Source organism: Ictidomys tridecemlineatus, unplaced genomic scaffold, assembly GCF_052094955.1.
Source record: "Ictidomys tridecemlineatus isolate mIctTri1 unplaced genomic scaffold, mIctTri1.hap1 Scaffold_492, whole genome shotgun sequence".
Lineage (NCBI taxonomy): Eukaryota > Metazoa > Chordata > Mammalia > Rodentia > Sciuridae > Ictidomys > Ictidomys tridecemlineatus.
Window position 1 is genome coordinate 51,523 of NW_027523210.1, and position 26,095 is coordinate 77,617.

The 26,095-nt window shown below is 59.1% G+C and overlaps 2 long non-coding RNA genes across 2 annotated transcripts; both read left to right on the forward strand.

Annotated features, from left to right (window-relative positions):
* Positions 1–1,152: 1,152 nt before the first annotated feature.
* Positions 1,153–11,272, forward strand: LOC120884906 (uncharacterized). The gene is made up of 5 exons (XR_013433333.1): positions 1,153–2,522; positions 3,406–3,583; positions 9,994–10,279; positions 10,575–10,686; positions 10,863–11,272. It is a non-coding gene; the product is annotated as an uncharacterized LOC120884906 (long non-coding RNA).
* Positions 11,273–16,429: 5,157 nt separating this feature from the next.
* Positions 16,430–25,780, forward strand: LOC120884928 (uncharacterized). Its single transcript, XR_005727362.2, has 2 exons — positions 16,430–16,544; positions 21,279–25,780. It is a non-coding gene; the product is annotated as an uncharacterized LOC120884928 (long non-coding RNA).
* Positions 25,781–26,095: the final 315 nt, after the last annotated feature.

The window sequence follows — 26,095 nt, forward strand, 5'->3', positions numbered from 1 at the left end:
CTTCACCTTCTTCCTTCCTCTCCCTTCACCTCCTTATTCCTTCTTCCTTCACCTCCTTACTCCCTCTCCCTTCACCTCCTTCCTTCCTTTTCCTTCACCTCCTTCCTTCCTCTCCCTTCACCTCCTTACTCCCTCTCCCTTCACCTCCTTACTCCATCTTCCTTCACCTCCTTCCTTCCTCTTCCTTCACCTCCTTCCTTCCTCTTCCTTCACCTCCTTCCTTCCTCTTCCTTCACCTCCTTACTCCCTCTTCCTTCACCTCCTTACTTCTTTCTTCCTTCACCTCCTTCCTTCCTCTTCCTTCACCTCCTTACTCCCTCTCCCTTCACCTCCTTCCTTCCTCTCCCTTCACCTCCTTATTCCTTCTTCCTTCACCTCCTTCCTTCCTCTCCCTTCACCTCCTTCCTTCCTCTCCCTTCACCTCTTTCCTTCCTCTTCCTTCACCTCCTTACTCCCTCTCCCTTCACCTCCTTCCTCCCTCTTTCTTCACCTCCTTACTCCCTCTTCCTTCACCTCCTTCCTTCCTCTTCCTTCACCTCCTTCCTTCCTCTTCCTTCACCTCCTTCCTTCCTCTTCCTTCACCTCTTTCCTTCCTCTTCCTTCTTCTCCTCTTTCCTTATCTTCTGACTGAAGTGGCCTCAGGTAGGGCCCTTCCTCCTCTCCAGGGACTGAGAGTGAAGTCACTCGGGGGAGTCCCTTCTGAAGGGAGAGCACGTGTCTCATCCCACAGGAGGATGAAGGGGCACATCCCAACACACTAAACAAGAAGAAGCAAAAGGGATCCATGTCAAGAGCACCGTGATCAAACCGTCAGAATCAAGACACTGGATGATTTGGAAGTGTTAGGAGAAAAGTGGTTTTCCATGTACCTGGGAACCTCCATAAGAGCAGCAGATTTCTCAGCCGAAACCTTATAGTGCTGGGTCCTTTGGGGCAGGAAGGTTCTTCCTCTGGGTGGGCGGACGGGGACGATGAAGTTCTGGGTTCCAGCCAGCCCAGGGTGGCGCTGCCTGGGGCAGGGTCACGACAGCCCAGGGTGGCGCTGCCTGGGGCAGGGCCACGACGTGCCCAGACCCAGGTCGTGATCTGGGGTTTTATTCTAGGCTTGGTTGACGGCGCCTGGGTCCTGACACTCAGTTATTGTTCCTTTCAATAAATTGTTTCGCAGGTTGCAGCAGCTACAGGTGTTCTGGGCCACTCACCTAGGAGCCCAAGGGTGCGGTGCCCCTATCTGCTCTGACCTGGCACTCCCTCCTCAGGAACAGCCAGGGGATCTTGGAAGGCCACAGCAAGACCTCGTTGTCCCTGGCTCCTCTCCCAGTTAGCATAACCCAATCTGCTTACCCTGAATCACAGCCCCCGTCTCCCCATCTCACCCACAGCCTCATATCTTCTTGAAAATTATTTATTTAGCAAGAATATGTAGAGAGCCTGCTGGGCACCGGAGCCCAGGTGGGTCCCCTGAGCGTGCAGAGCACAGTCTCTGCTCCACATTTATGGTCTCTGGATTCTTATCCCCTGACTTCCACACAGCTGGGTCTTCTCCCGGCTGACCTTGGACTACATGCCTTGTCCTCGGAGAGAGCTTTCTTGACCAGTGACTTAACATGAACACCAAGGTTTATGTGGTGCCGGTCACTGCCAATCCCAGCCTCCTGCCTCAGTCTGGATCACGTTCTAGAGTGTCCTGATCCACATACACTGCTTGAGGCCACAGTGGACATCAGATTACACCAGAGCAGCCAGTACTTATTCCTCTGGAGAGAGATTTCTACTCAGGAGGTGTGGAGAGAGGGGGCAGGCCCTGGGCAGGGGTGAGCAAACAGCCTGTGGACACATGGGAGTGGCCTGCCTAGCCGCCTCCTTACACACTCACCATCCCGGCTCACCATTCACTAGCTCCTGAGAATGAGAACTGGCTCAGGTGTGCCTTGAAGATATCCAAGAGTCATTGTCACCATTGGATTGAGGACTGTCACAGTAGGACAGGATCAAAGAGCATATTAGAAGAGGGAGTTTTCAAATCACTTCCAGATGATCTATTTTGGAAATCCGCCATGGACCTATGCACCATCCTGGTTCTCCAAAAATACAGTGGGCTGGTGGCTGGAGTACTGTCCCCGAGCTCCCTCTGCTATCCTTAAGAGTCTGGAGCCGAGGGTACCCCCAGGACACATGGGGAGGACTCTCCCCCCTTCTCTGCTCCCAGTGCGGCTGCTCCTCAGCTCTGTTGGAGGAAGTCAGAGCCTCCTTCTCCATGTTTTTTCCAACTAGACCACAGCTGCTCACAGGCGGAGGCCGCATGGTCTGGATGTCTGCTTCCCAAGGTCACGGGATGATGGCAGCAGGAAGCTGAGGCCAGCCAGGGGGGTGTAAGCGTCTCTGCTACTGACCTGTCCAGGGCACCATTCCTGTTTGCCGCCTGACTTGGGGCTGTACTAGAAACCTGTATAAGTGGAACTTCACTGAGAGCTAGGGAAGAGAGGAAGAGCCACTGCCCACACCACGGCGAATCCCACAGGGTGAGTGACCTCTCTCCCACATTGTGGGAAAGGCAGTAGCCCACTCAGGACCCCTGGGCCCCACCCACCTGGCTCAGAGCTGGGCAGAGGCTGGTTCTCAGTTCTTACTTGGCTGTAGAAGAGAAAGGTGTTTTCAAGGTCAATCACGTTATTACAGACATAAACAAGGTCTTCTCAGGTGTATTCAGTACAGTCACAACTGAGTGTAAGAAGACCCGGGTGATGACCTGGGAGGGTGAAGTCGTCCGGTCTGAGACAGTGGCAGCATCCGAATCTTCCCTCAGAGCAGGATGGAGCCATTAGCCAAGCTGAAGAATCACTAAAATGCAGGCTCCTGTCCCCTGGGGTGCAGAGTTCTACTTGTGATGTGCATGTTTGTCACAGTGTTTGAGAGGAGGTCTCGCCTCTCTGCACATGCGTGGAAAGCACGCACAGTCCCTCAGTAAGTCTGCCCTGAGCAGGGCGCAGGGCTTGCTCGGGGTCTCCCAGGGAGTGACAGGAGCTATTTTGGCTATTTTGGGGGCTATTTTGGCTTCCAGGACCAAAGAGGCGAGTGCTGTCCCAAGGGCACCGGGTGGAAGTCTGGGCTGCTCCTCCATGTCCCCTTCAGCAGGCAGCGGGGTCTCAGAAGGAGGTTGGACTAGCTGGTCTCTGCATCCTTGAGCCTGAATCCCATACGGAGCCTTTGACACTGCTCTAAATTAGATGCGTAGTACACACCACAGGCTTCCTCATCTCTGAGGACCGTGCCGGGGAACACGGGCCCCCTCCTTAGCACCTGCTCCAAGGGTTGGTACCTAAGAGCATCATCCATGGCCCATCCTCAAATGCATCGAAAGCCATTGCAAACAGAAGTCGCTTTTTCTTTCTGTTTCCCCTGTAGAACCCTTTGGAGTGCTTCTGTGTGCCTCAAAAGGAAGACAGAGAGCTGAGCCGTGGATCAGGGTGGGGTGCACGACTGAGGGACCTGCTCCCTCTCGCGCCATCTGCCTGAATACTGAAGCCTCACGTGGGGGTGGACTCTGCTCAGCTCGCTTCAGTCCAGCCAACAACTGGGCATGGTGAGTGTCCTGTGTGATCAGTACCCCAGAGCTCAGGGCCTGAAACAGAAGCCTTGAGACGTCGCTTCTCGACCTCGGTGAGGTGGGGTGGGGTGGGGGGCTGCGCACAGGTAAACCCACAGCAACGTCAGCGTCACCCCTGAGCTCGGCAGGCAGTGGCCCAGGTCTCATGTTTCCCTTGTGGTCCTGGGGCGGACGGGGCCAGCACTGTCGGAAGGCTCATGTGGACTGCGTACGGCTGGCCTGGGGAACTGCAGAGTCCAGAATTCAATACATGGTTTCTATCAGACATGTATGGATTTCACGCTGGTGAAGCTGAAAAATCATACATCAAGACTCTGCAGGTCAGGGACCGTCCATGTCTCCCAGCTTAGGAACCCCAGGCGGCTCACCGGGTCCCCTGACTGGGCACCGCAGGCTGTGGCGCTCTCCAGGCAGCCCAGGGAGGACCCCTGTAGCCCTGAAGACCTCGGGTGCTGGCTGGCTGCCGCCAGGCTCCTGGGCCTCTGGCTCGAGACGGCAGCAGGCTTTTCTGAGAAGACTCTGGAAGCCCGAACTGGTGAGGAAGACCCAGAGCAGGGTCTTCTTGTGACCTAATCTCAGGTGTGGCACTTACTCTGCTGTACCTGAGAACTGAGTCACCGGGCACAGTCCACGTGCAAGGCAAGCGGAACCAGAGGGGCACAGACACCAGGTCCTGGAGACGGTGACTGTCACTATGTGAGTGGCTGGGATCACCAAGGACAGCGTGTCTTTGTTCCTGGCCCTGAGGAGCTTAGTGACAACTTAGGACAAGAAGCAGGCAGGTTGGCACATTTATTTTGATAAGATCTACAAACATTTAGAAAGTGTCACGGTGGCCCAGGTGGCCCAGGGGAGGAGCGAACCAGCTCTGCTGTCAGAGGGTGGGGAGACGGAGAACTTTCTGGAAGAGGGGAATAGCACCACTGCGGGAAATGAAGAGCCGACCCAGCCCTGCCAGGGTGGGTGCAGCTGGCAGCCCCAGGGGCCACAGCTCCTTCTCCTCGTCCGAATGCCCCCGAGAGCATCAGGGTTGGCTTGCCGAGCGCTGTGGCTCTGGCAGCAATGTCACTGTTGAAGTCAGGAGGAGCGTGTGTCCGCGCCCGCCGAGCTCAGTCAGCCGCACTGCACACTTGCCAAGATGGCCTTGCAAACGTCAAGTTTTGAGGAAGTGCGGGGAATCGTGTTAATCATATTCCTGAGAGCACTCCAGCAAGTGCTGTTTATCGAAAATATTGACAGGATGAAAAAACTGTCGGCGTGATCTTTCCGCGGGGCTTTCTGGGGCGCCACGGGATGTGGGGCTGCTCTGACGCCAGGAGGGGTTGACAGATCAAGGATGCGCGCGGGACGTGAGGGGCCTGTGGGGCTCGGAGCAGCAGACTCTGGGAGGAGAACACCCTCAGGAGGTCCCTCTGGTCCTGGGGGCCCCGGCCGGTTTCTCACCCAGGAGGAGCTGACTGAGGCCAGCGGATAAGGAAGAGGTCATGCGGATGCCTCCTGCAGGATCTTCAGGGAGGTGGCTCGGGGCTCAGCTGTGCACACTGGGGGAGGCGTGTCCAGGCTCCGTGGGGGCCCCTGGATTTCCAGAGCCCTCTGTTCCTCCCCAGTGAACTGCCAGGGGCACCACCTGCCTTCCCCAGGGCATGCTCCTGCAGGCTGCGCCGCCGCACCTCTGATGACCAGGTCAGAGAGACGCTGGTGAGTCGTGGCCCGGGCTCAGTTCTCGGAGGGCCTTGGGGATCTGAAGCCCAGTGGGTCTCTACCTGATGTCATCTGTGTGCAGCTTGGAGGACAGGATCCTGGCTGAGACCCGGCTTGACTCCCAAACCAGCCACTTCCTGGAGTCTGACCCTGGGTGAGTGCAGGACCTGCTTCCCACCGTGGGAAGTCGGCGCCACCCGGGGATCGTGGTTAGTGTTGGCTCAGAGGTTCTCGGTGACGGTGGCAGCCCTGCTCTGGGTGTGCTGGCCAGTGTGGAGATTGCCTCTCTCTCTGTGGAGAGTCTTAGGGAAGCTATGAATGGAGTCCCCGAGGCAGCAAAGGTGGGCAGCCAGAGGACCCTCCTGGACAGGGCTCTAGCTGCTCCATCTGTCTGCATGCCCATTTCCCCCCAGTGTGTGCCTGTGGCAGGAGAAGCCTGCCCACTGGTAGTGACCTTTCCCTGCCCTAGTGCGGCCACTCAGAGAATCTGATGTGAATCAGCCAGGTGAGCCCATCCAGGTGCAGTTAGCCAGGCCCTGGGGCCCTGGTCTTGGAGACCCATTTCTCTGAAGAGGAGCTGCTCTCAGAAGCGGGGCACACCCACACAGGGTCTGCCGCCTGTCGGGATGTGACTCATGAAGTGTGTGCCACCCGTGGGGTGGGGGCAGGTGAGGGAGCTTTGTTAGCTCAGGTTCCGCTGGGACATTTCCACGGGGGAATCTGTGACTTCTTTAAAAATCCTGTAAAGTTAGCTGCTTTGTTATAAAAGAATGTGTTTTAAGACCTGAAAGTTTCAAGAAATGGGCAGAGAAGGTGTTTGCAGCAGTGGTTGGTTGCGCTAGGCGGTTGGACATATTTATTACTCTGCTTCACGAATCTTCTGTGAACTTGAGACTGAGGCAGCGGTAGCTGAGCCAGGTGTCAGGAGGGTCAGTGCCGATGGAGAGGGGCCACCTTAAAAGGGCTGTGCGGGAGGAGCAGGCCAGATGTCCTGGGCAGAGCGGCTGCTGGGTCCCCAGGAGAGGGGAAACCTGGTCCTGGGGGCAGAGGCTCTTGTCTGCTCCCGTCTGGGCTCAGCCCCACCTGCTCTGCAGGAGCCCCCTTCCTGCGGCGCTCCTGGGAGCTTCGATTTCTTTGCCATTCCCGGGCATCGCGCCTGGACTAACAGGTCCCCTGGATCTCACCCTGGCAGCGATGCCCCCACCGCTGACGGCTTGCCCCTGCCTTCTCCAGGCCCTGCACTTGCTCCATGACTCCAGGGGCCTGTGCCTCTGATCCAGCCCTGTCCTTCACCTGCATTCTGCTGGACCTGCTGGTGCTGTCTGCTGGCCGGGCGGCTCTGGGATGCCGCGGGCGCTCCGCGGGCGCTCCGCGGGCGTGTGGGCGCTCTAGTGGTGAGAACCAGGGTGCGCTCAGACAGCTGAAGGCTCCTCTCCTAGGTCTGTGGAGGCGGATGGAGGAGGTCTTTGGGGTTTTGCTTTGCTTTCTCTCCACACTGGGACTCGCCTTGGACGTCTTGGTCTGGGAGGCTCTGTTCCTGGAGACACACGTCATCGGTAGCGTCTCTGACGCGTCCCCTGATGCCTTCTCTCACATGTCGTCTCTCCCTGGAGGCCCTTGGCTCTGGTGCAACCAGGATCGGCTAGGCCCACTCTGCCCCTTTACCCGACATGCCCAGGTGTGTCTCAACCCCAGGGGGCACAGTGGCTGGACTCAGGCAACCTGTCAAGTGGCTGTGACCGACAGTTGTTGGACCCTGCGTCCAGGTGTGGGCTGCCCCTTCTGGACACTGCCCTGACTCTCAAGTCCAAGGTTGATGGAGCATTTATTGGGCATCTGCTACCTGCTGGGCTCAGCCTGGTCACTTCCATATTGGCTACCTCACCTGGTGTCCATATTAGAGCCTGTATTTTCGTCACTGGGAGACAGGACTCAGGGTGATTAACAGGCTGTCAGACTGTAGACTAACCTGTGCTGTGACGTGCTCAGACAGTCAGGTCCGAAGAGGCAGGGCCAAGCGCACCCACCAACGCTGGGTTCTCAGCAGTGTGGCACCCACCGTCAGACCCTCCCACCAGAGTCTGGCGTCACCCTGGGTCTTCCCATCCACCAGGCCACCAGCAGGTGCACTGGCTCCACCACCAAGTTCCAGATCCCTAGCCCTCCTCTCCCGCTCCCTGATGCGGTCAGGCCCACTCTGCCTCAGCTCCTGCTGGGCTCTGGCAGCAGCTGTGGTCCTTGGTGGTCCATGAGACGTGTCCCTCCTCTGCTGGAAATCCTCCTGACTCTCCCTCGCTCCAGGTCAAGGGTCAGCTCTGACAGCTGCATCCCCTGGCTCACCCATGCCTGCAGGGCCCTCCCTGCCCGGCCCTGCCCGGCCCTGCCCGGCCCTGCCCGGCCCTGCCCGGCCCTGCCCAGGCCTGGCTTCTGCTCTCTGGGGCCATCCTCTGTCCCCAGGCCCAGCCACTCCGGGCCCAGCTCTGCCTTTGTTGCCACCTCCTGGAGTGTTTTCCGCTAGCTAGTCACATGGCGGAGTCTCAGCCGGTGACACTCCCAGAGCTGATGTCACTCCCAGAGCCAACATCACCCAGAGATGTCATCTCCTGGGGCAATGCCACCCTCAGAAGGCAGTGTCAGCCACCAGAGATGTCAACCTTGAGAAGATGTCACTCCCAGAGGAAATGTCAACTCCAGGGGTGAGGGCACCCCCAGAGACAATGGCACCCCAGAGATGTCACTTCCAGAGCTGGTGTCCCTCCCAGAATCAGTGTCACCCCCAGAGGAGCTGTCAGTTCCCAGAGGTGATGTCATTCCCAGACAAGATGTCACCTCCTGAAGTGATGTCAGCTCCCAGAAGAGATGTCACCCCATGTCACCCCAGAAGCAATGACACCTCCTGAGAGGAGGTTGGCTCCCAGAGGGGACGACCCCGAGGAGCTCTCGGCCCCGACCTTCCCTGCCCACGTCTCCGGCTGCCTCCCTGTCTGCTCTGCCTCTGGCCCTTGCTGGCCGTCCGTTCCCAAATCACAAACACACCCACGAGGCTGAGGCGGGCAGCAGTGGCCGCCTACCCGGGCCTGGGAGAGACTGGCCACCAGGAAGCTCCTCTCCTCCTCTCGGAGGTGCCTGCTGTGGGGGCGCTCCACATGCTCAGGACGATGGCTGCAGCGGACGTGGCCTGGCTGGCCTCGGACTAGACCCTGGGCCACCCCGTCTGACAGTGATGGCGGCTCTGCCTGGTGGGGTGCAGGCGTGGGCCCCGGGGCGGGCCTGAGAGTGTGGGGCGGGGGGCTAAGGGGGAGGCTGAGGCTGAGGAGCAGGGGCTGGGCTGGTGGACACTGGGTGCCCTCCAGGAGCCGCCGCGGTGGGTGGCCGTCCCTGTGTTTCTTACCCTCTCCCCTAGGAATAGAAGCTCAGTAAGACAGGGGCTCACGTTCCTTCTGGAGAACCGGGATTCAGGCTCTCACGTTCCTTCTGGGAAGCCGGGATTCAGGCTCTCACGTTCCTTCTGGGAAGCCGGGATTCAGGCTCTCACGTTCCTTCTGGAAAATCGGGATTCAGGCTCTCACGTTCCCTCTGGGAAGCCGGAATTCAGGCTCTCACGTTCCTTCTGGGAAGCTGGAATTCAGGGTCTCACGTTCCTTCTGGGAAGCCGGGATTCAGGCTCTCACGTTCCTTCTGGGAAGCCGGGATTCAGGCTCTCACGTTCCTTCTGGAAAACCGGGATTCAGGCTCTCACGTTCCTTCTGGGAAGCCGGAATTCAGGCTCTCACGCTCCCTCTGGAGAACCGGGATTCAGGCTCTCACGTTCCTTCTGGGAAGCCGGGATTCAGGCTCTCACGTTCCTTCTGGGAAACCGGGATTCAGGCTCTCACGTTCCTTCTGGGGAGCTGGGATTCAGGGTCTCACGTTCCTTCTGGGAAGCCGGGATTCAGGCTCTCACGTTCCCTCTGGGAAGCCGGGATTCAGGCTCTCACGTTCCTTCTGGAAGCTGGAATTCAGGGTCTCACGTTCCTTCTGGGAAGCCGGAATTCAGTTGACACTCAATAAACGCTGCGGAGTGGAGGAGCGGTAGGAGCCCATGGGAAGGTGGGACTCCACTCACGTCTCTGCCCCCCAGCGCAGTCGCGGTGCCCACGCACCAAGGCACGTTCTCCCTGAAGCTCCTGCCCCGAGGGCCCCTGGGGTGCAGGCTCAGTGTGCTCCAGGCTCTGTGGCCTGCCAGCTGGTGGCCCGGCCCTCCCCACACTCCCTGTCCTCAGCACAGGAGGAGCCTGTGGCAGCAGCCGGTCCACTTGGGACGGGCAGGAGAACGAGGCCATGCGGGAGCCTGTGGAGCCACGACTTCACCGCCCCAGAGCTCGGTGGTGGACGGGGGCGTCTCCTGTCACCTCCAGCTCTGCCTCGCCTCTCTCCTCCACTGTCGGACATTGCCCCACTTGTCCCGTCATCGTCATCCCCACCGAGGGCCCGAGCGATCACGCCTGCCGACCCTCCAGGTCGGTTCTGTGGGCAGAAGGGCGTGTCTGTGGCCCGAGGCGAGGCCCGAGGCGAGGCTCTGCGTGGCTTGTCTGTCAGGATAGCCTCCCTGACCCCTGGAGGGAGGACACGCTTGCTCTTGCTCTTACATAGTGTCCATCAGAACCGAACCAAGTGGATCATCTCTTACACTTTTCTTTCGTAAGGTTCTTTTGTCCTCTCAGGGGGACTAGATGCCAGGCCATTCCCTGCTCGTTCACCACACTGCAGCAAGGCCACCTGGACACGGGGCACGCCTGGACCTGGGAGGCCCGCCCTGCGGCTCCTCCTCTCCCCCGCTCCTGAATACCTGGTTGGTGAGAGACGATGGAGCCACAGGGTAGACCAGGCCTACCGCTCGCAGAGGACCCACCACTGACACCCGAGGCCCTCTTCATCACCGCCCACCCCCGCTGGCTTCTGGCTTCTCCTCTTCTCTCCACTCTGCGCTCGGTGAGTTCTCAGCTGTGTGGGCAGCCATAATCACCTCCCACAATAGGTTCTGGGGCTGCCAAGGGTAAGTCATGAGTGCTCGCCTCTGGTCCTCAGGTCATCACGGTGGTCCAGGTACAGACACGGGAGGCGTGCGGGCGCAGGGCTGACCCACCCAGAGGGGCCTGCTGGGACGGGGGCGGCTGGCATCCTCTGGGCTCTGCACCTGGGATTTCTGCAGTACGGGACCAGCCCTCGCCCCTGCAGCCCTGAGGCAGTTCTCACAGCCGCCTTTGACTGTCACATTTGTGATTAGGAAAATAAACGCAGCCCCACCAGCTCCCAGCCTGCATCTGACCCACCCACCATCAGGCAGAGTCCCGTGTCCACCACGCAGTCAAGCCAGCACTGGGAGTTGCTGCATGCAGGTCAGTGCCCCTCCCGCCATGGTGGTCCAGCAGAGGACGGCTGGCCGCCAAGGTCTAAGTGAGCAGTCAGAGGCTCGGGGTCAGCCACCGCCTGTGACTCGTGACCATGCTTCCTGTGTGGCCATGCTGTCTCATGAAGTGCTTTGTCCTTTCTGCCTTCATGCCGTCACTCCAAGAGATCGCACGAGAGACTCCAGGACAAGCCCACTCCTAGGGTTTTCAGTAAACAGAAACAACACAAAGATGGCCCTTCAGTGTACGTTCATCAGCAGTGCCGAGAGGCCCAACACGTTTGCAAGAATAGAAGTGCACACCTCTGGCTGTTCCCAGACGTCACCTGGACACAAGACACGGTGTCTCGCCCCTGACTTGTGCACACCTGGGCCCACACTGGGAGTCATGCATGAAGGACTGTGCAGAGCGCCCACCTGCTCCCAGCACCTGGCCTCTCTGAGGAGACTCCTTACCAGCAGCCTTGTACGTCAAGCCCACCACCTTGTTCTGTGAAGCTCGGCTCAGTGTCTCCCAACACGATTAATTGGAATAATGGCATAAAAGATGATAAAAATAAAAAATTCAAGTGTAAGTGTTAATGTGATAATTAAACTTACTAATTAAGAATATTTCAGCTGAGCATGGTGGCACACGCCTCTAATCCCAGTGTCTAGGGAGGCAGAGGCAGGAGGATCACAAGTTTGAGGCCAGCGTGGGTGACTTTGTGAGACCCTGTCTCAAAATAAAAAATAAATAGGGCTGGGGATGTAGCTCAGTGTCCCTGGGTTCCATCCCCAGGACCAAAAGTAATTAGGGAGGGGGCTGAGGGGCCTGGTGTCCTCGTTGTTGGAGTCACCTGGGAGGCAGCTGGGAGCGCTGTCCCTCCCATGCTTGAAGCATCCTTGCCCAAGAGGACCTGATGGAGACAGTGGCCTCCAGGCAAGCACAGGATGGCCCTCCCACATGCTGAGCCACCTCGGGGTGGGAACTGCACTTGTGATGGGGTCGGCCAGTGCTGTCAGTGCAGGGACAGGCAGGGTGCTGTAGGCTTGCGGGCTGCAGCATCTCTCCTCCATTGCAGCATGAAGCCCTGCCCAGAGCTGGTAGATTGACAGCAGGCTGCGTTCCAGGAAGGCTTCATTGGCAAGAGGAGGTAGCGCCCCAGCTGGCCAACTCCCATCTAAAGGGATCCCCCACGGTAGCTGAGAGCTTGGAAAGCTTTCTAAGGGCTGCTTGGGCACGCGCTCACCTGGTCCTGCCACACCTGAGGATCTGGGTCTCTTGAGTATACTGCCCTGGCTATCAGCGAGTTAGTGGTAGAAGTAGTGCTCAGACCAGGCAGGACTGTTTCTTTGGCCGACCCCGGGAGGCTGCTGACCCTGGGAGCAGCCCCGTTCTCACTCAGATGGTCCAGGGAAGTTCAGCTTCTCTTCCCTTTTCCTGAGTGCTCTGTTATGGACGGTGCAAGGTAAGACCACCGGGTGCTGTTAGAAGGCCTTCCTCTTCTTTGGTGTCCAAAACCACGAGGTCACAACTGATTTTACAGATTTCCCTGCCTTTGGCAAGAGAGGACGAGGACTGATGCTACTGTGTGCCCGATGTGCCAGTGGCTAGGCTGGCACCACCCCACTGGACCTCTGGGCCTGGCTTTCAGGCAGGGAGCAGGCTCGGGGCATGTCTGTTCTGTTCTCGGTGTGAGGTGGACCTCTGTGGCTCTGCTGGGCTCAAGCCTGTGCAGAACCGTGGAGCAAACAGGGTGGAAGTGACAGTTCTCGGGGAGGGAGGTGACTTGGAAGGGGCCACAGCAGACTTAGCGATCCCCTCGTGTGGTCTCCTGAAGCCGCACCTGCCTCCCTGTGCACTCCCTGAGCCAGGGACTTGCCACGGCTCCAGACAGGCGTCAGCATTTGGGGACAGCTGGAATTGTTAAAGAGCTTTGTCATTTTTAATGAGCTACTGAACCAAACTCTGCTCCCTGGATGTTCTCAGGTGACTGTTCTCTCTTGGCTTGGGGTGTACACAGCTCTGACTCGACTCTCCCTGGAGAGCAGCGTGAAACCCCAGCCCTCTTCAGCCAAACAGAACGGTACAGATGTTGCTCAAGACCCAGGCCCCCCCAGATCAGCACCCAAGACACATCCCCACGCAGCTCCAGCCCCACGGGTGTCCCGAGTCTTCAGTGTTGGGCTGCTTCAGGCTCCCCCCAGGTCTGACCGTCCTCGGGCCAGAACCCGTCGACCGAGGTCTCTGGGCCTCATGTTTCCGGGCTCCTGTTTTATTTACCTTCACGTCACTGTGACCCATGGCTGGGAGGAGGGAACCTTTATTTGGCCTTACAGTGTCAGAGGGTAAATCCAAGGTCTTCGGACTCCATAGCAGGGACCCAAGGCGAGGCGGAACAGGAGGGGAGACGGAAAGCAGAGAGAGCTCCGTGCACCAGGGACAAACACCAACCCGAGGCACCCCTCAGGGCCCACCTCCTCCACCACACCCTGCCTGATGCAGTCACCACCCGCTGATTCACATCAGTGGATTAATCCACTGATCAGGTTACCGTCATCTCTCCTCCGAACACTCTTGCCTGTGTCACACAGGAGCCCTTGGGGGACACCTCGTATCCTAGCCACAACAGGGAGGAAGGTGACTCAGGTCTTTCCAGGAGAATCTAGGCCAGGTCTCTTGAGTCCACTGCCCTGGCTATCAGCTGTTGTCACCAGCCTGCTCAGAGCTCACACAGGAGCCCCACACAGCCGAGTCCCCGCCCAGCAAGTCCGTGTCCAGCAGCCCTTAGTTCTCAGCGAGGGGGGTTAACCAGCCCAGCACAGGCCCGGGTGGGGGGCGTTTTGTAGGGAGCCTTTGGTGGCCTGCTAGCCACACTCCCCCACAGCAGATCTGCTCACCACGTAGCCCTGGCCTCCTGTGTTGGGGACTCAGCTGGACTGAGGTGGGAGGGCGGCTCACAAACACCTGCACCGTTTCTGAACCAGGTGTGACAGTGCAGGGGAGGCACAGTGCAGGGCACTGGGGGGGTCTGGAGGCCTTTGTAGGTCAGGGTGAGTGAGTGCCACCCAGATAGGGAGGCCGATTGTCCTCTGCCCACCACGTCCTCCAGTTCCACAAACTAGAGGGGCCGACCTTCCTCCCGGGGGCCAGCCTTCACTCCGGAGGCCAACCTTCACTCAGGGGGGCTGCAGGGCAGATCCTCATCAGGCTTCCCAGAGAGGCAGAGCCACTGGAGGGTGGGTGGCGCAGAGTCGTGATGTGAGGGGGCTGGTCACGCATCCTGACCCTACGAGGGCCAAGGCCGCGCCTTCAGTACACCCTGGGTGAATCCCCGGAGTCACTTCATGTTGGAGGACTTTTCCAGGCTCAGACCAGGTAGTGTCTGGGGAATGCATGAGCGGGCTGGCCAAGTGCGTGTCTGGCCCGCTGTGTGCGGAAAGCATTGTGAATCTGTGCTGGTCCCAACTGACGGTGGGTTGACGGGACTTGCCGCATCCCTAGTGGATGAACCACGGAGTGCAGGAGGAGTTTGAAGAACGGCTCGTGCAGTCACAGAGGCTGGTGTGACCGAGGTGCTCAGGGTGGGATGGCAGAAGAGCCGGCAGAGGGTCAGATCTGAAGGTGGCGCTCTGCTGCAGAGTGGCCTTGGGCTCCAGGGGCCTCAGGCTTGGCTCTGTTAGGGCCTCCATTATGCCGTGGCTGGAGGCTGAAACTTGATCCCCTCCCCCAGGGACCCGGGGTGGGCTCCGTCTGCGGTGGTGGGAGAGGTGACTAGGGTTAGGTCGATCACAGGTGGCCCCGACCCTGAGTCCTGGTGGCCTAAGAGAAGGGAGAGAGACAGCTGACCTCTGTGTCTCTGCTGTGAGATGCCCGCCTGCCTCAGGGCGTGCAGCGGAACCTTCCCCAGGTGCCACCCAGAGCCCCTCCAGGACAGGAGCAGAGCCAGGTGCTCTTCAGAGAGCCCCGTCTGGTGGCGGGTTATCACACAGAAAAGGCCCGAGGAGAGCAGCAGGTGCGGCCAGCCCCTCACAGCGGCTGATCTGGACCCAACGCCCACGGATGACCCAGTGTCCTGAGTGGCTCACTGTGAGAGCCCAGTCCAGGGCCTGCCAGCTGGGCCGGCTCCACTGGTCAACAGGCCCCTCTGTTCCATCGGGTTCTTCTTTTCTGCTTTGTTTCCCTCCTGGGCCTTGTTTTATTTTGTATTTTGAGACAGGGTCTCACGAGTCCACAGGACCTAGGTTGCTGTGGATGCCCCATCCTCCCGCCTCAGCGCCCCGAGAGCGCGCCTGCTGGTCTCTGGGGGCAGCCGTGGTCAGCAGGGCTGCCTAGGCCCTCCCTAGGGCACTCGCGGCTTCCTGCTCTGAGGAGCACCAGGGAGTGGCCAGACTCGCGTGGCCGTTTCCCAGGGTGGGCTCACCCACAGCAAGCACAAAAATGTGGGAAGGGAGACCTCCGTTCACAGGGTGGGCCTGGAGCAGGACCTGGAGCCCCTCGGCCCCCACCAGGACCTGTGCCTCGAGGCCAACGGCTTGCTCCCTGCACGTCCTGGGATGACTGAGGGCTTCCTGAGCATTGATTTGGGGGTGCCAATGGAACTGAGCACCCGGGGGAGTGCGTGGACACTGGAGACCTGGTAGGAGGGAGCCTGCGGGCGGTGGGCGTGGCCTGCGGGTGGTGGGCGTGGCCTGTGGGTGGTGGGCGTGGCCTGCGGGTGGTGGGCGTGGCCATGGAGACGGAGGCTCGGAGCCACCGAGGCTGAGGCCAATGTTAGGGGACTTTCATGAGGACTCCCAACTGGGGCTCAGCGTCGTCCATAAAAGAGTTTTCCAAAGTGAGCAAGGGTTGGATTTGCACTTTAGTTCTGTGGACTTCAGGTAAAGTGGAAGTGGGGAGATGGCATGAGGGTGGTCACGGGGAGTGTAGGAGAGGTCCACTTTCTAAACTGCCCCATGACAGAGGAGTGGGGGAGGAGGAGATGGTACGGGCAGGAGGGGTCTGCAGTCCCTGGAAGGAGAGCTGCTTTCACACGGCACACCCTCCCCGGACTTCTCCAGGGGCACGCCTCGCCCAGGCTCTTCCTGTGGAGGGTGGTCTGCAGTGCCCCCGGCCCGCCCTCCCTGTCCCTTTCCACACGTGTGGTGGGCAGCTGTGTGCGCGGAGCCTCCCTCCCTCTGGCCATGGGAGCAGATGGGCCTGGCTGCTCCTGCATCTGACCGGTTGCATGGCCTGGTCTGAGGGAGGACCCTGCTCTGCCCTGCCTCTGCCCACGCGTCCTCCTAGGGAGGCAGAGGGACTCCAGCCGCTCTCCTGCGGACGAGCAGGAGGACTGAGGCTGCAGGAGACTTTCTGACCACCTCAGCCCTGCCTTCTTCTTCCCCGCCAGCTTTGAGCTGCAGTGTCTTGAATGACTGACAGCCCGGCCCTGGCCAGGACCGGCTCCTGTTCTCCTCTGAGGGGCTTGTGAGCACCGAGCCCTGCACCTCTCTCATCACTGCGCCGCCGAGGAGAGGCCACCTTGTCCCCAGGCCCGGCTTGGATCTGCAGCCTCTTCAGATTGTGCACCCAATGGAGCTCCTGCAGCCCAGATGCACACCACGAGTAATGAATTATCCATGATTAATTACAACCAACCTGGCCTCCTTCTTCCCCAGGCACTTGATCTAAATATTTACAAGGAATTCTGATCAGATGCTCGCTGTCCAAATTAATATTATTTCATCTGAAAATACAGGAGTGTTTTCAACCCAAATCAGCTGTTGTTTGGAGTCCAATCAGCACACCCTGTGGGAATGCAGAGCCCACAGTTCTGTGTGTGACGTACAGTGCGGCTGGTCAGCCCTGAGGAAGGGCAGCACAAGGTAAGTGGACAGGCCGGGCTGCTCCTGAGGCCTTGCAGGCCCACCTCCCACCCATCCCACGCACCTCCAGGGTGGCCTTCAGGGACCCCCGGAACCTGAGCCCCAGGTGGGGGCAGGCCACCTGCTGCCCGACTCCCAGCCTGGTCAGGGCGCTCCCCTCCAGGTCCTGGCAGCTCTGAGGCCAGCGGCTGGGTCAGACTCTGCCAACTGCTGCACATGGCCACCCTCCTGGTCCTGTCTCGCTCACGACACCCTAATTTGGTCCAGGGTTGGGTCGGCTCCCTCCTGCAGGGGAGCTGGCGCCAGCCTCAGGGCTCAGCCTCAGGCTGAGTCACCATCGCTCTGTCAGCTGCAGGCCTTCCCTCTGCCGAGGGCTGTTGGAGACGGGAGTTTGTGGCAAAATCTGGCCCCAGCGCTGGTTGGGGCTGGGGCTTCAGGCCATCTGAGAAAGGTTTGCAGAAGACCCAAGAAGTCCCCAGGCACCCAGCTCCTTTCTCTTGCCCAGGAGGCCAGAAGCCAGGACTGGGTCTCAGATGGCACTTTTGCTACATGGAATAATAAAGATGGCTTATTTCAATACTCTAAGAATCTAGGTTTCTTAAAAATGAGTTTTCTGTTTGTTGTCTCAGAAAAGTGTTCTAACTCATGTCATTTCCCTCCCCGCAACGGGGCCCGCTGAGAACCTCAGGAGGTGCCCATTGGGGCTCCTCCAGGTCGCCCAGGCTGCGGCCCCTGCTCGCCTGCCTTCCCCTCCCAGAGCAGCCCAGCCTGAGAGACCGGCACCTGGCCTGCACCTGAGGGGGAACTGCCGCCACTTCCCTGAGGGCTCCTGCCAGGCCGGGGACTCCACTGCTCCGGGGCAGTGCCCAGCTGTGGAGGCCTGGCCCCGACAGGTTCCGACCCTCACCTCCGGAGGTTAGCAGAGCATTCCTGGGATAGAGCCTAGGATACTGCCTGTCGACAGCCTGCCCCTGGGAATCCTGACACAGGTTCCCATCAACTGGAACCCTGACATGCTGGCCCTGGTCAGCCTGGTCAGGCTCCAGGGTGGCCCAGGTAGGTCACCCACTGGTCCTTGGCTGGGCGGCAAGGTCTGGAGATGTGTGTTGGTTCCAGCCTGGGGCTGCCACGGTCCTCTAGTGGGTAGAGGCCTAGGGTGCTCTGGACGTCCACGGTGCAGAGCACAGCTCCACAACCAAGGGTCAGCTGGCCTCGGGTTTGAGTAGCGCTGGGGAGGACCAGGCTGGTGCGGGCTCACAGTAGTGGGAACACACTCTTCTTCTGAGGCTGCAGCCTGAGGAGCAGGGAGCGTGGGCTGAAGAGATGGGGCAGTGCCTCCGCACAAGCCAAGTCCCCTCTCTGCTGGTGGTCACCCCAGGGCAGGCAGGGAAGGCAGATGGAAAGAGCCTTCAACAGGCCCTGAGATGCTGAGCAGGGCCCACTTCACCCAGCACAAGCTAGGAGCCAGGTACTTGGGGTGAGTTACTAGGAGCAAGGTGCTTGGGGTGAGGTGCTTGGGGCGAGGTGCTTGGGGTGAGGTGCTTGGGGTGAGGTGCTTGGGGTGAGGTGCTTGGGGTGAGGTACTTGGGGCGAGGTTCTTGGGGTGAGGTACTTGGGGTGAGGTTCTTGGGGTGAGGTGCTTGGGGCGAGGTATTTGGGGTGAGATGCTTGGGCCGAGGTACTTGGGGTGAGGTTCTTGGGGCGAGGTGCTTGGGGCGAGGTATTTGGGGCGAGGTGCTTGGGGCAAGGTGCTTAGGGTGAGGTATTTGGGATGAGATGCTTGGGGCGAGGTTCTTGGGGTGGGGTGCTTGGGGAAAGGTGCTTGGGGTGAGGTGCTTGGGGCGAGGTGCTTGGGGTGAGGTGCTTGGGGCGAGGTATTTGGGGCGAGGTGCTTGGGGCGAGGTATTTGGGGTGAGGTGCTTGGGTCGAGGTACTTGGGGTGAGGTGCTTGGGGCAAGGTGCTTGGGGCGAGGTGCTTGGGGCGAGGTGCTTGGGGTGAGGTGCTTGGGGTGAGGTGCTTGGGGCAAGGTGCTTGGGGTGAGGTGCTTGGGGCGAGGTATTTGGGGTGAAATGCTTGGGGCGAGGTATTTGGGGTGAAATGCTTGGGGCGAGGTATTTGGGGTGAAATGCTTGGGGCGAGGTATTTGGGGTGAGGTGCTTGGGGTGAGGTGCTTGGGGTGAGGTATTTGAGGTGAGATGCTTGGGGTGAGGTATTTGGGGTGAGGTACTTGGGGCAAGGTGCTTGGGGTGAGGTATTTGGGGCGAGGTGCTTGGGGCGAGGTATTTGGGGTGAGGTGCTTGGGGCGAGGTGCTTGGGGTGAGGTGCTTGGGGTGAGGTGCTTGGGGCGAGGTATTTGGGGCAAGGTGCTTGGGGCGAGGTGCTTGGGGCGAGGTGCTTGGGGCGAGGTATTTGGGGTGAAATGCTTGGGGCGAGGTGCTTGGGGCGAGGTGCTTGGGGTGAGGTGCTTGGGGCGAGGTGCTTGCTCTAGAGGCTGAAAGGCGTCTGTGGCAGCGCAGTCCTAGTGGAGAATTAACCCTTTCCAATCCCTTCAGGTTTTCTCTCTTTCAGCCTTAGAGTGTGGCGAAGTGGGGAGCGACTTTGCCAGCAATAACTCTCCCGTTTCCCACACTGACTTCTGGGGATCGGATCTGCTCCGGGTCTGACGGCTGACGCCACTCTGCCCCTCAGATGACAGTGGGCATGACAGAGCTCCTGTACCTTCTCCTCCTGCTGGAAGCTCCCGCTGTAGTGGCCGCGCCCACCGTGGGCCTTTCTGCTTGAATGCTCTCTCTGTGGATGGCCCACAGTGGGGTCAGGTGGCCTAGAGCACACAGGGAGGCCACCTGCACTGGGCTTGGGCCAGGCCCAGGAGGCCCACAGCTGGACAGAGGCTGGGCACGGGGAGAGCGGAGGGTGGTGCTGGTTCCGAGTGTCAGCAGCCCAGGGGTGGGTGGGAGGCTGCTGTGCAGATGAGCTCCTGCTTCTGATTGTGCTCCATGAACTGGAGGCGCAAGAGCCCACGGGCCGAGTGGACAGAACAGGGTGCTCCGGGACAGACGTGGTCTTGCTTTTGGCACGAGCTCTTCTTTGATCCTTTGGGTGAGATGCATGGCCTTCTACCGGGATGTGCGCACGTCCACGGCTGCACTTTCAGGAGCTGTGTGTCGCTGTCATGGCCAGGCCAACACTCAGGGTGACGTGTCTTCTCTGTGGTCTCGTCTCCTGTCCACCGAGGCCACTGTCACAGGGGAAGACATTGTCAGGACGGTGCTCAAACACAAGAGACTTGCCAACACAAAGGAGTTCACTTGGGGTTTGTGGTGGGCTCTCTGTCTCTGCTGCAGGCTGGGCTCAAGTTGTGCATGCCTTTCCCGAGGTCAGGCACTGGACAGAGACCCAGCTGACTCACAAGCACACGGAAAGCCTCTGCTTGCACAAGCAGTGCTTTTGCTCACACCCAACCCCCTCCGCCTGCTCACATCAAGCTCAGGCCCTTCCTGTGCAGGGCAGGGGGAGCACATGGGTCCACCACTCCACTCCTCTCAGCTCTGTCTTCCACGGAAGGTGTCAGAGGCAGTAAGTGGCACAGAGAGACCTTGGACTCGCAGCATCTGCGCATGGAGACAGCGCTCACGCCCCGTGAGGCGAGCGTCGTCCTGGCAACCACGATGCCGGGAGCTGTGTGCTCACAGCTTGTTCCAGTGTGGGCTACAGAGACACTGGATTCTCACTGATGCTGCGGGGAGGAAAAGAAGGAGCCACTTCTGGCGCTGCACCTGTTCAGTCCCGTGCTAGTCCTGGGTCACATCTCTCGAGCCCTTCTTGGTCTAATCAGGGACAAACCCATAAAGAAGAACAACGAATGGAGTTTAGCATGCAGTCCAGGTCCTTGGCTGGCCAAGAAGAGGCACAGGTGGCTCTGGCTGTGTGGCCCCAGGGCCATAGCCACCGGTTGTCACTGCGGCTGCCTTTGGACTGTGACTTGAGTGTGGCCGTCTGGGGCTGAGGAGGTCTGAGCCCCAGAGCCGTAGGATTCTGTGACTACTGGTCTCCACACGGGTAGGGTGGCTTCCACAGGCACAAACCCAGGGGCTGCCTGGTCTTCCGCGGTTCTCACCAGGCTCCCTGTGCTCCTGAGCAGGTTGAGAGACACCCATGGTCACTGTGCACCCCTCCTGGGTCTTTCTGACCCAGAGAGCCTCCTGCCAGCACCCATGCCTGTCCTTAGGCCTGAGCGCGGCTCCCACAGGGTCTGGGCCTCGCAGGTCACTGCTCTGGACGGAGGCGACAAACCCTCTGGCCTGTGCTCATGGTCAGCAATGGCGCTGCCAGCGGGATTGGGGGTGTAGTTCATGCTTACCAGGGACTGGTGTGCAGCTCCCCAAGCACAGTGGCCCTCACTAACCTGACCTGTGCATCCACGAGACACTGGACGCTGGGCTCAGGAGCCAGCCTTCCGCCTCAGCCCCCGTAGAGAGTCTCCTGAGGAGGGGTCCAGGTCCCCATCCAGCCTTTCCTCTGTACCACTCGAGCCACCCTGAGGAAGCCACAGAGCCTGGCCACGGCGTGGTTTTCCATCTACAGCACAGGACAGCAGCAGCGCCTCTCCAGGCTTGCTCCCCACCGTGAAGACGGGGAGGGGCGCGTGGAGCCCGGGGGTGCTGACGGCCGTAACGTGGACTGGGCATGACCCAACAGCGTGTTAACAAAGGGGCTTCTGCTCTCTATTTCAGGTGCGAGATGGCTGCCCAGGGTCTGCCAACCCATGCCCCAGCTCACCATGCCCACCAAGCTTTTCAGATGTTCTACAACCACGCCTGTTCAGGAGCTCTCGCTGAGGACAGTGGGCTGGGAAGCTGAGGAGGGGGCCGCCTGCCCTCCTGGAGATGGGCCGGGCACCCCCGGTCCCCATTCTGCAGGCCTGCCAGCTGCTTCCTGGGGAGAGTTAGCCTCCACCAAGTGAGTCTGCGTTACCCCGGAGCCTCACACCCCTGTCCACAGAAGGACACGTCCCCTGCTTCATTTCCTCCAGTCCAGGGCTCATGCTCGGCCGGGCTCTGATGTTGATGAATACCCATTCGCAGCCCAATTAAAAATGACTGCCAGCGTGCGGCCTTGGGAGACGGAGAGGAGGCTGGCGCAGCCTCGGGCGCTGACAAGCGGATGTCTTGATGAGCTCCACGTCTGGTGGGGGTCGCGCGGCCCACGGCTCCCGCATTTCTGCAGGAGGCCCTGCGGGGAGCAGTGTGTCCTTCCTGACAGGTCTGTGCAGTGCAGCTTCCTCCTCTGAGTCCCGAATCGGACCTCAGAGGGCTCTTCAGTTCCCACACAGGGCTTGTCATCGAGGCCTGGGGCTGTCCTTCAGTCCCCAGCTGCGGGTCTAACTGCGAAGCCTCTGTGCTCTGCAGCTGCCCTTGGCCCTTACTGAGCACCTGCGGGCTGGGCCACCACACAGACACTGGACAAAAGGAGTGGTCCCTGAGCTCCAGGAGATGGCCAAATGCACAGCATGTCCCTGTGCAGAGCAGGACATGTGCCCTGTGAGGCCCACACAGAAGAGCCAAGTGCAGGTCCAGGGCGGAAGGGTGAAGGGCTGAGGCCTTTCAGGAGCAGAGGCTCAGCCTCCCTTGGAAGACTGAGCCTGGTTTTCTGTGGAGACTTTTGGGGGGGGAGGAGTAACCCTCGGGTGGGAGGCGGCCAGCGGCCGAGCAGGGGAACAGCTGGAGCAAGCGTTCCTCTGCGTCCAGGCAGCGGCCAGGATGTGCAGAGTGGAGGGGGAGCTCGGTGGGAGGACCCAGCCACCTGTCAACAGAGCGAGGCCCGTGGTCCCCAGAGTAGAGGAGGGGCCTCTGAGCCCCCCGGCCTGGGCAGGGCGACGGCGGCCAGCGAGGCTCTGCGTGGCAGGCTCCATCTCCCTCCCTGTGGGTACAGAAAACAGACGCCGCTGTCTTGGCTGACAAGGAGGAGCCTGCTCTGTGGCTTCTGTCACACTGTGACTGTCACTCACCCCCTGCCATGTGAGGGGCCCTCTCTATGCAGAGCCTTCCCCCAGGAGGAGTGGGCTGCATCTCGACGACCGCCAGTCCCAGGTCACATGTGAAGTCCTGACACTCAGCCTGGAGGCTACTTGTTGGTTCACGGCCCCTGGGGGCCTCCCCGTCCAAGCTCACGGTGTGTCGTGACCACCCTCTCGGGAGCCAGGAGCTGTTTGTGCAAAGAGCTCTCTGTTTCGCGTCGGGACCGTCAGTGAGAAGCCCGTGCTTTGGTTAGCAGATTGGGGTTTGGGTCTGGGGTCCTTCTTAAGCCCATTTTCTTCAGACATCAGCAAACAGGAGCTCCGCTCTCTCCTTAATGGGCAGTGGACCGGCCCAGCCGCCTGTGGGTGAGATCCCACCGAGTTGGCCAGAGTCCTCGGTCCTGTCAGGGTGCCTCCTGGGTGCTGCCCTTGTTCTCTGGCCCAAGTGAGGTCATCTCAGCCCAACACTGCTCTGTGCCTCTCTCCAAACCCCGAAAGTTCTCTTCTTCTTTTAGGTGATACGGGGTGGGGGGGACCCCGGGCTCACACTTGCTAGCCAAGGGCTGTGCCACTGAGCGGACCCCAGCCCTGCTGACAGACCCTGAGCTCCGGTGCAACCTCTGGGCACCCAGGAGGGTTCTGGACCTCCCGCGGGACGGAGCCCAGTCCCCCCTCTGTCAAGATCTTCTAAGATCTTCCATTTCTTCATTTATTTCTGATTTTTAAAAAAACGAGGTGGAAAACTGGTTCATGGTGTGGTTGACAGAAAGCAGGTTATCAGTCATGTTCAGATAGGCCTCCCCAGCTCCTTCACTTACGAGATGCTATCGCCTAAATAAGGTCGTCCCTGTTGGGAGATTAGGTGGGCACTCCAGGTCAGCAGAGGAGGCTGTCTGCAAACCCAGGACGGGGTGGGTCAGAACCCCGTGGAAGCCCAGAGTGGTGGGAGGCAGATTCCCTCCTGGTCGCCACCGGGGCCTCTGTGGCTCCTGCTCGGCCGCCTCCCGGGGCTCCCTGCTCCGCTGGTGGAGCTGCAGCTGATCAGTGGGAAGCTCCGCTGGGTCGGTGGCTCTGCTCTTGGTCTGAAAGTCGCCGTCCCACTGAGGCCCAGAGGACTGCCTTTCTTGTGACATTGTCCATTTAGCCTCTGTAACTTAAAGCTAGGACAGTGAGGTCACAGGCCTCTCCTCCCTGCGTCCTGCGGGGTGTCCGTCAGCCCCTGAGCAGGAGGTGAGCTGTGTGTCGCGTGCCCATGGCCTCCACCCCAGGCCTTGGACTCTCCTGTTTCCAAGCTGCCTTAGGGCCAGGGCACTGCCTTGCAGCCATCTCAGCCAGGGTCCTTGTCCCGCCCCTGACCCTGGAGGCTTGGCTTCCCAGGGGGTGAGGGCTGGGCTGCACCTGAGGCCAGGGTGTGGCGTTGCCCCTGGGTAGATGGTGCAGTCTTGCACAGTATTTATATTTATGTGCTTTCCGGAGCCTGTTGCTTACACTACCCAATTTCTTTGTAAAGATCTGCTTTTCTTTTTAAAATCATCCTTTTAGAGAGGGGCCTTCTCAGAACCTCCCGGGCCCCAGTTTCGATGCTCTTTGCTGTGGGTCAACCTAACCCAGACGCCACTTATCACTCAACACAGAGCAGCCCAGCATGTGCTCAGCTGGAGCCCAGGCTCCCGGCTCCGCCGCCTTGTTGACAGTTCTGTGCCGTCCAGAGCGTGAGTCCTGCAGAGGAGGTCTGCTCACTGTGTTCAACCAAGAGGACCCCGTTGAGTGCCAGGCGACCTGCCTGCCTCTGGCCCGGGCTCTGCCACACACCATGTTCTGACTCCGCGTGGGCTGCCTAATTTAATCCCGGCCTCCTCATCTATAAAATGGAGATCACAATTCCTATGTGGCTGGGTTGTCATGGAGACTTAGCTTCCTCTCGCCTGTCAATCACAAAGCAGGGCTGCCAGGGGTCCCTCCCAGGCAAAGCTTCTGCTCAGCCTCTGACAGGGAGTCTTCCAGGCCAGAGCAGGGCGGCACTCCGGACGCCTGGTCTCCACTGCACCACCTCCCAGACCCGTCCTCTCGGCCTCACAAGGGTTCTCTGGATCTCTCGTCCAGTTATCAGTGATCTGTGAGGGAATCAGGGGGCGCAGTTACAGAAGCCTGCTTGATTATAATTCAGTGGGCATCTTGAGAAATGAAGTGTTTGGTAGGTCTGAGAATTGTCAGGGGAAAAAAGCATTTCCTCACCATTGTTGAAAATCCTTATAAAATACTTACAATTGCAGTAATAAAAATAGCCAACACAAAGTGGTACTTATCATATACCAGGCTAAATGCTGGGTACTAAATGCTGTGGATGCAGTATTTAATTTCTTTTTCAAGGGTATTTTTCTCTCCTTTTTCTATACAAGAAAGCTGAAGTCTGAGGACTCCAAGAGGCTGGCCAGGCCCAGGGACTGTCCTGGGCCCCGCCCTCCTCCTCATTCTTGGGCTTTCTGATGGTTCAGCTACTTGCTTTTCTTAGGGTTTGTTTTGTTTTACAGTTTTCTATTTAATTTGCTGGAATTTAATTCTTGGTATGAAATGGAACAAAAACTGCATTTTGAGGTTTTTCCATTTAGACAATTCTTTCAATGCCATTGAATAAATCCATCTTTTCCCTATTATTTCATGATTCTTTATCTTTTTTTTCATATTAAATTCTTAATTCTACTAGATTCTGTTTTTTTTTCCATCTATTCCTGGAACATCATTGTTTTTCCTTAAAAAAGCCGTACCCCCTTTCCATCTTAGTTGAAGGTCGCAGGTGGGTGGGTTTTTGTGTAAATGTGGGGGATCAAACCCACTTATGAAGCCTCAGCTCCATCCCAGGTCTCCCACTGTGGGGACCTCTGCTGACCACTGAAGTGCAATCGCTGGGGGAAAAGAAATCCCCAGTCTTGTGATTCTGGTTTTGTGATTCTCCGTGTACATGACAGTTAGAGCTTGAGAAATGGCTTCCATATACGTGCCTGAACGGCCCCAAGATATGGCTTCCGCAAACACCAAGAATAACTCCCCAGCAACGGGGCACACATACCTATTGGGGTATTGTTTCTGTAACTGGGGTAACGGCGCTCTGTTTCTGTAACTGATTGGCCTCTACCTTTGTCCCCCCTCCTTCTCCTCTCTCTGTATAAGTCCTCTTCCTCCACAATAAACTGAGTTGCTGTGCCATCTTGGCTGACTCAACTCCCGACTTGGTGTGATTTTTGCCAGGCTGGGTGGCGGGCCGGGTCGCGACACTTACCCTCTCGCTCAGCCCGGAGACACTCACTAGCTGGTCTAGTGATTCTCCACACCCTCTGACGGAGGCCGGTCCGACATCCCACCATATGATGTATGTGACCCTGGAGTCGTGAGGTTCCGGTGCTGATGACCATCTCATTTAAAAGGGACAGCATCTCTGGGTGGGTACGGTAAGCACAGAGGAGGCCAGGGTGACTCATTGCCCAAGGTCACTCAACTGAGAAGAGCCAAGTCTGGAGCCAGGCGTGGTGCTCCAAG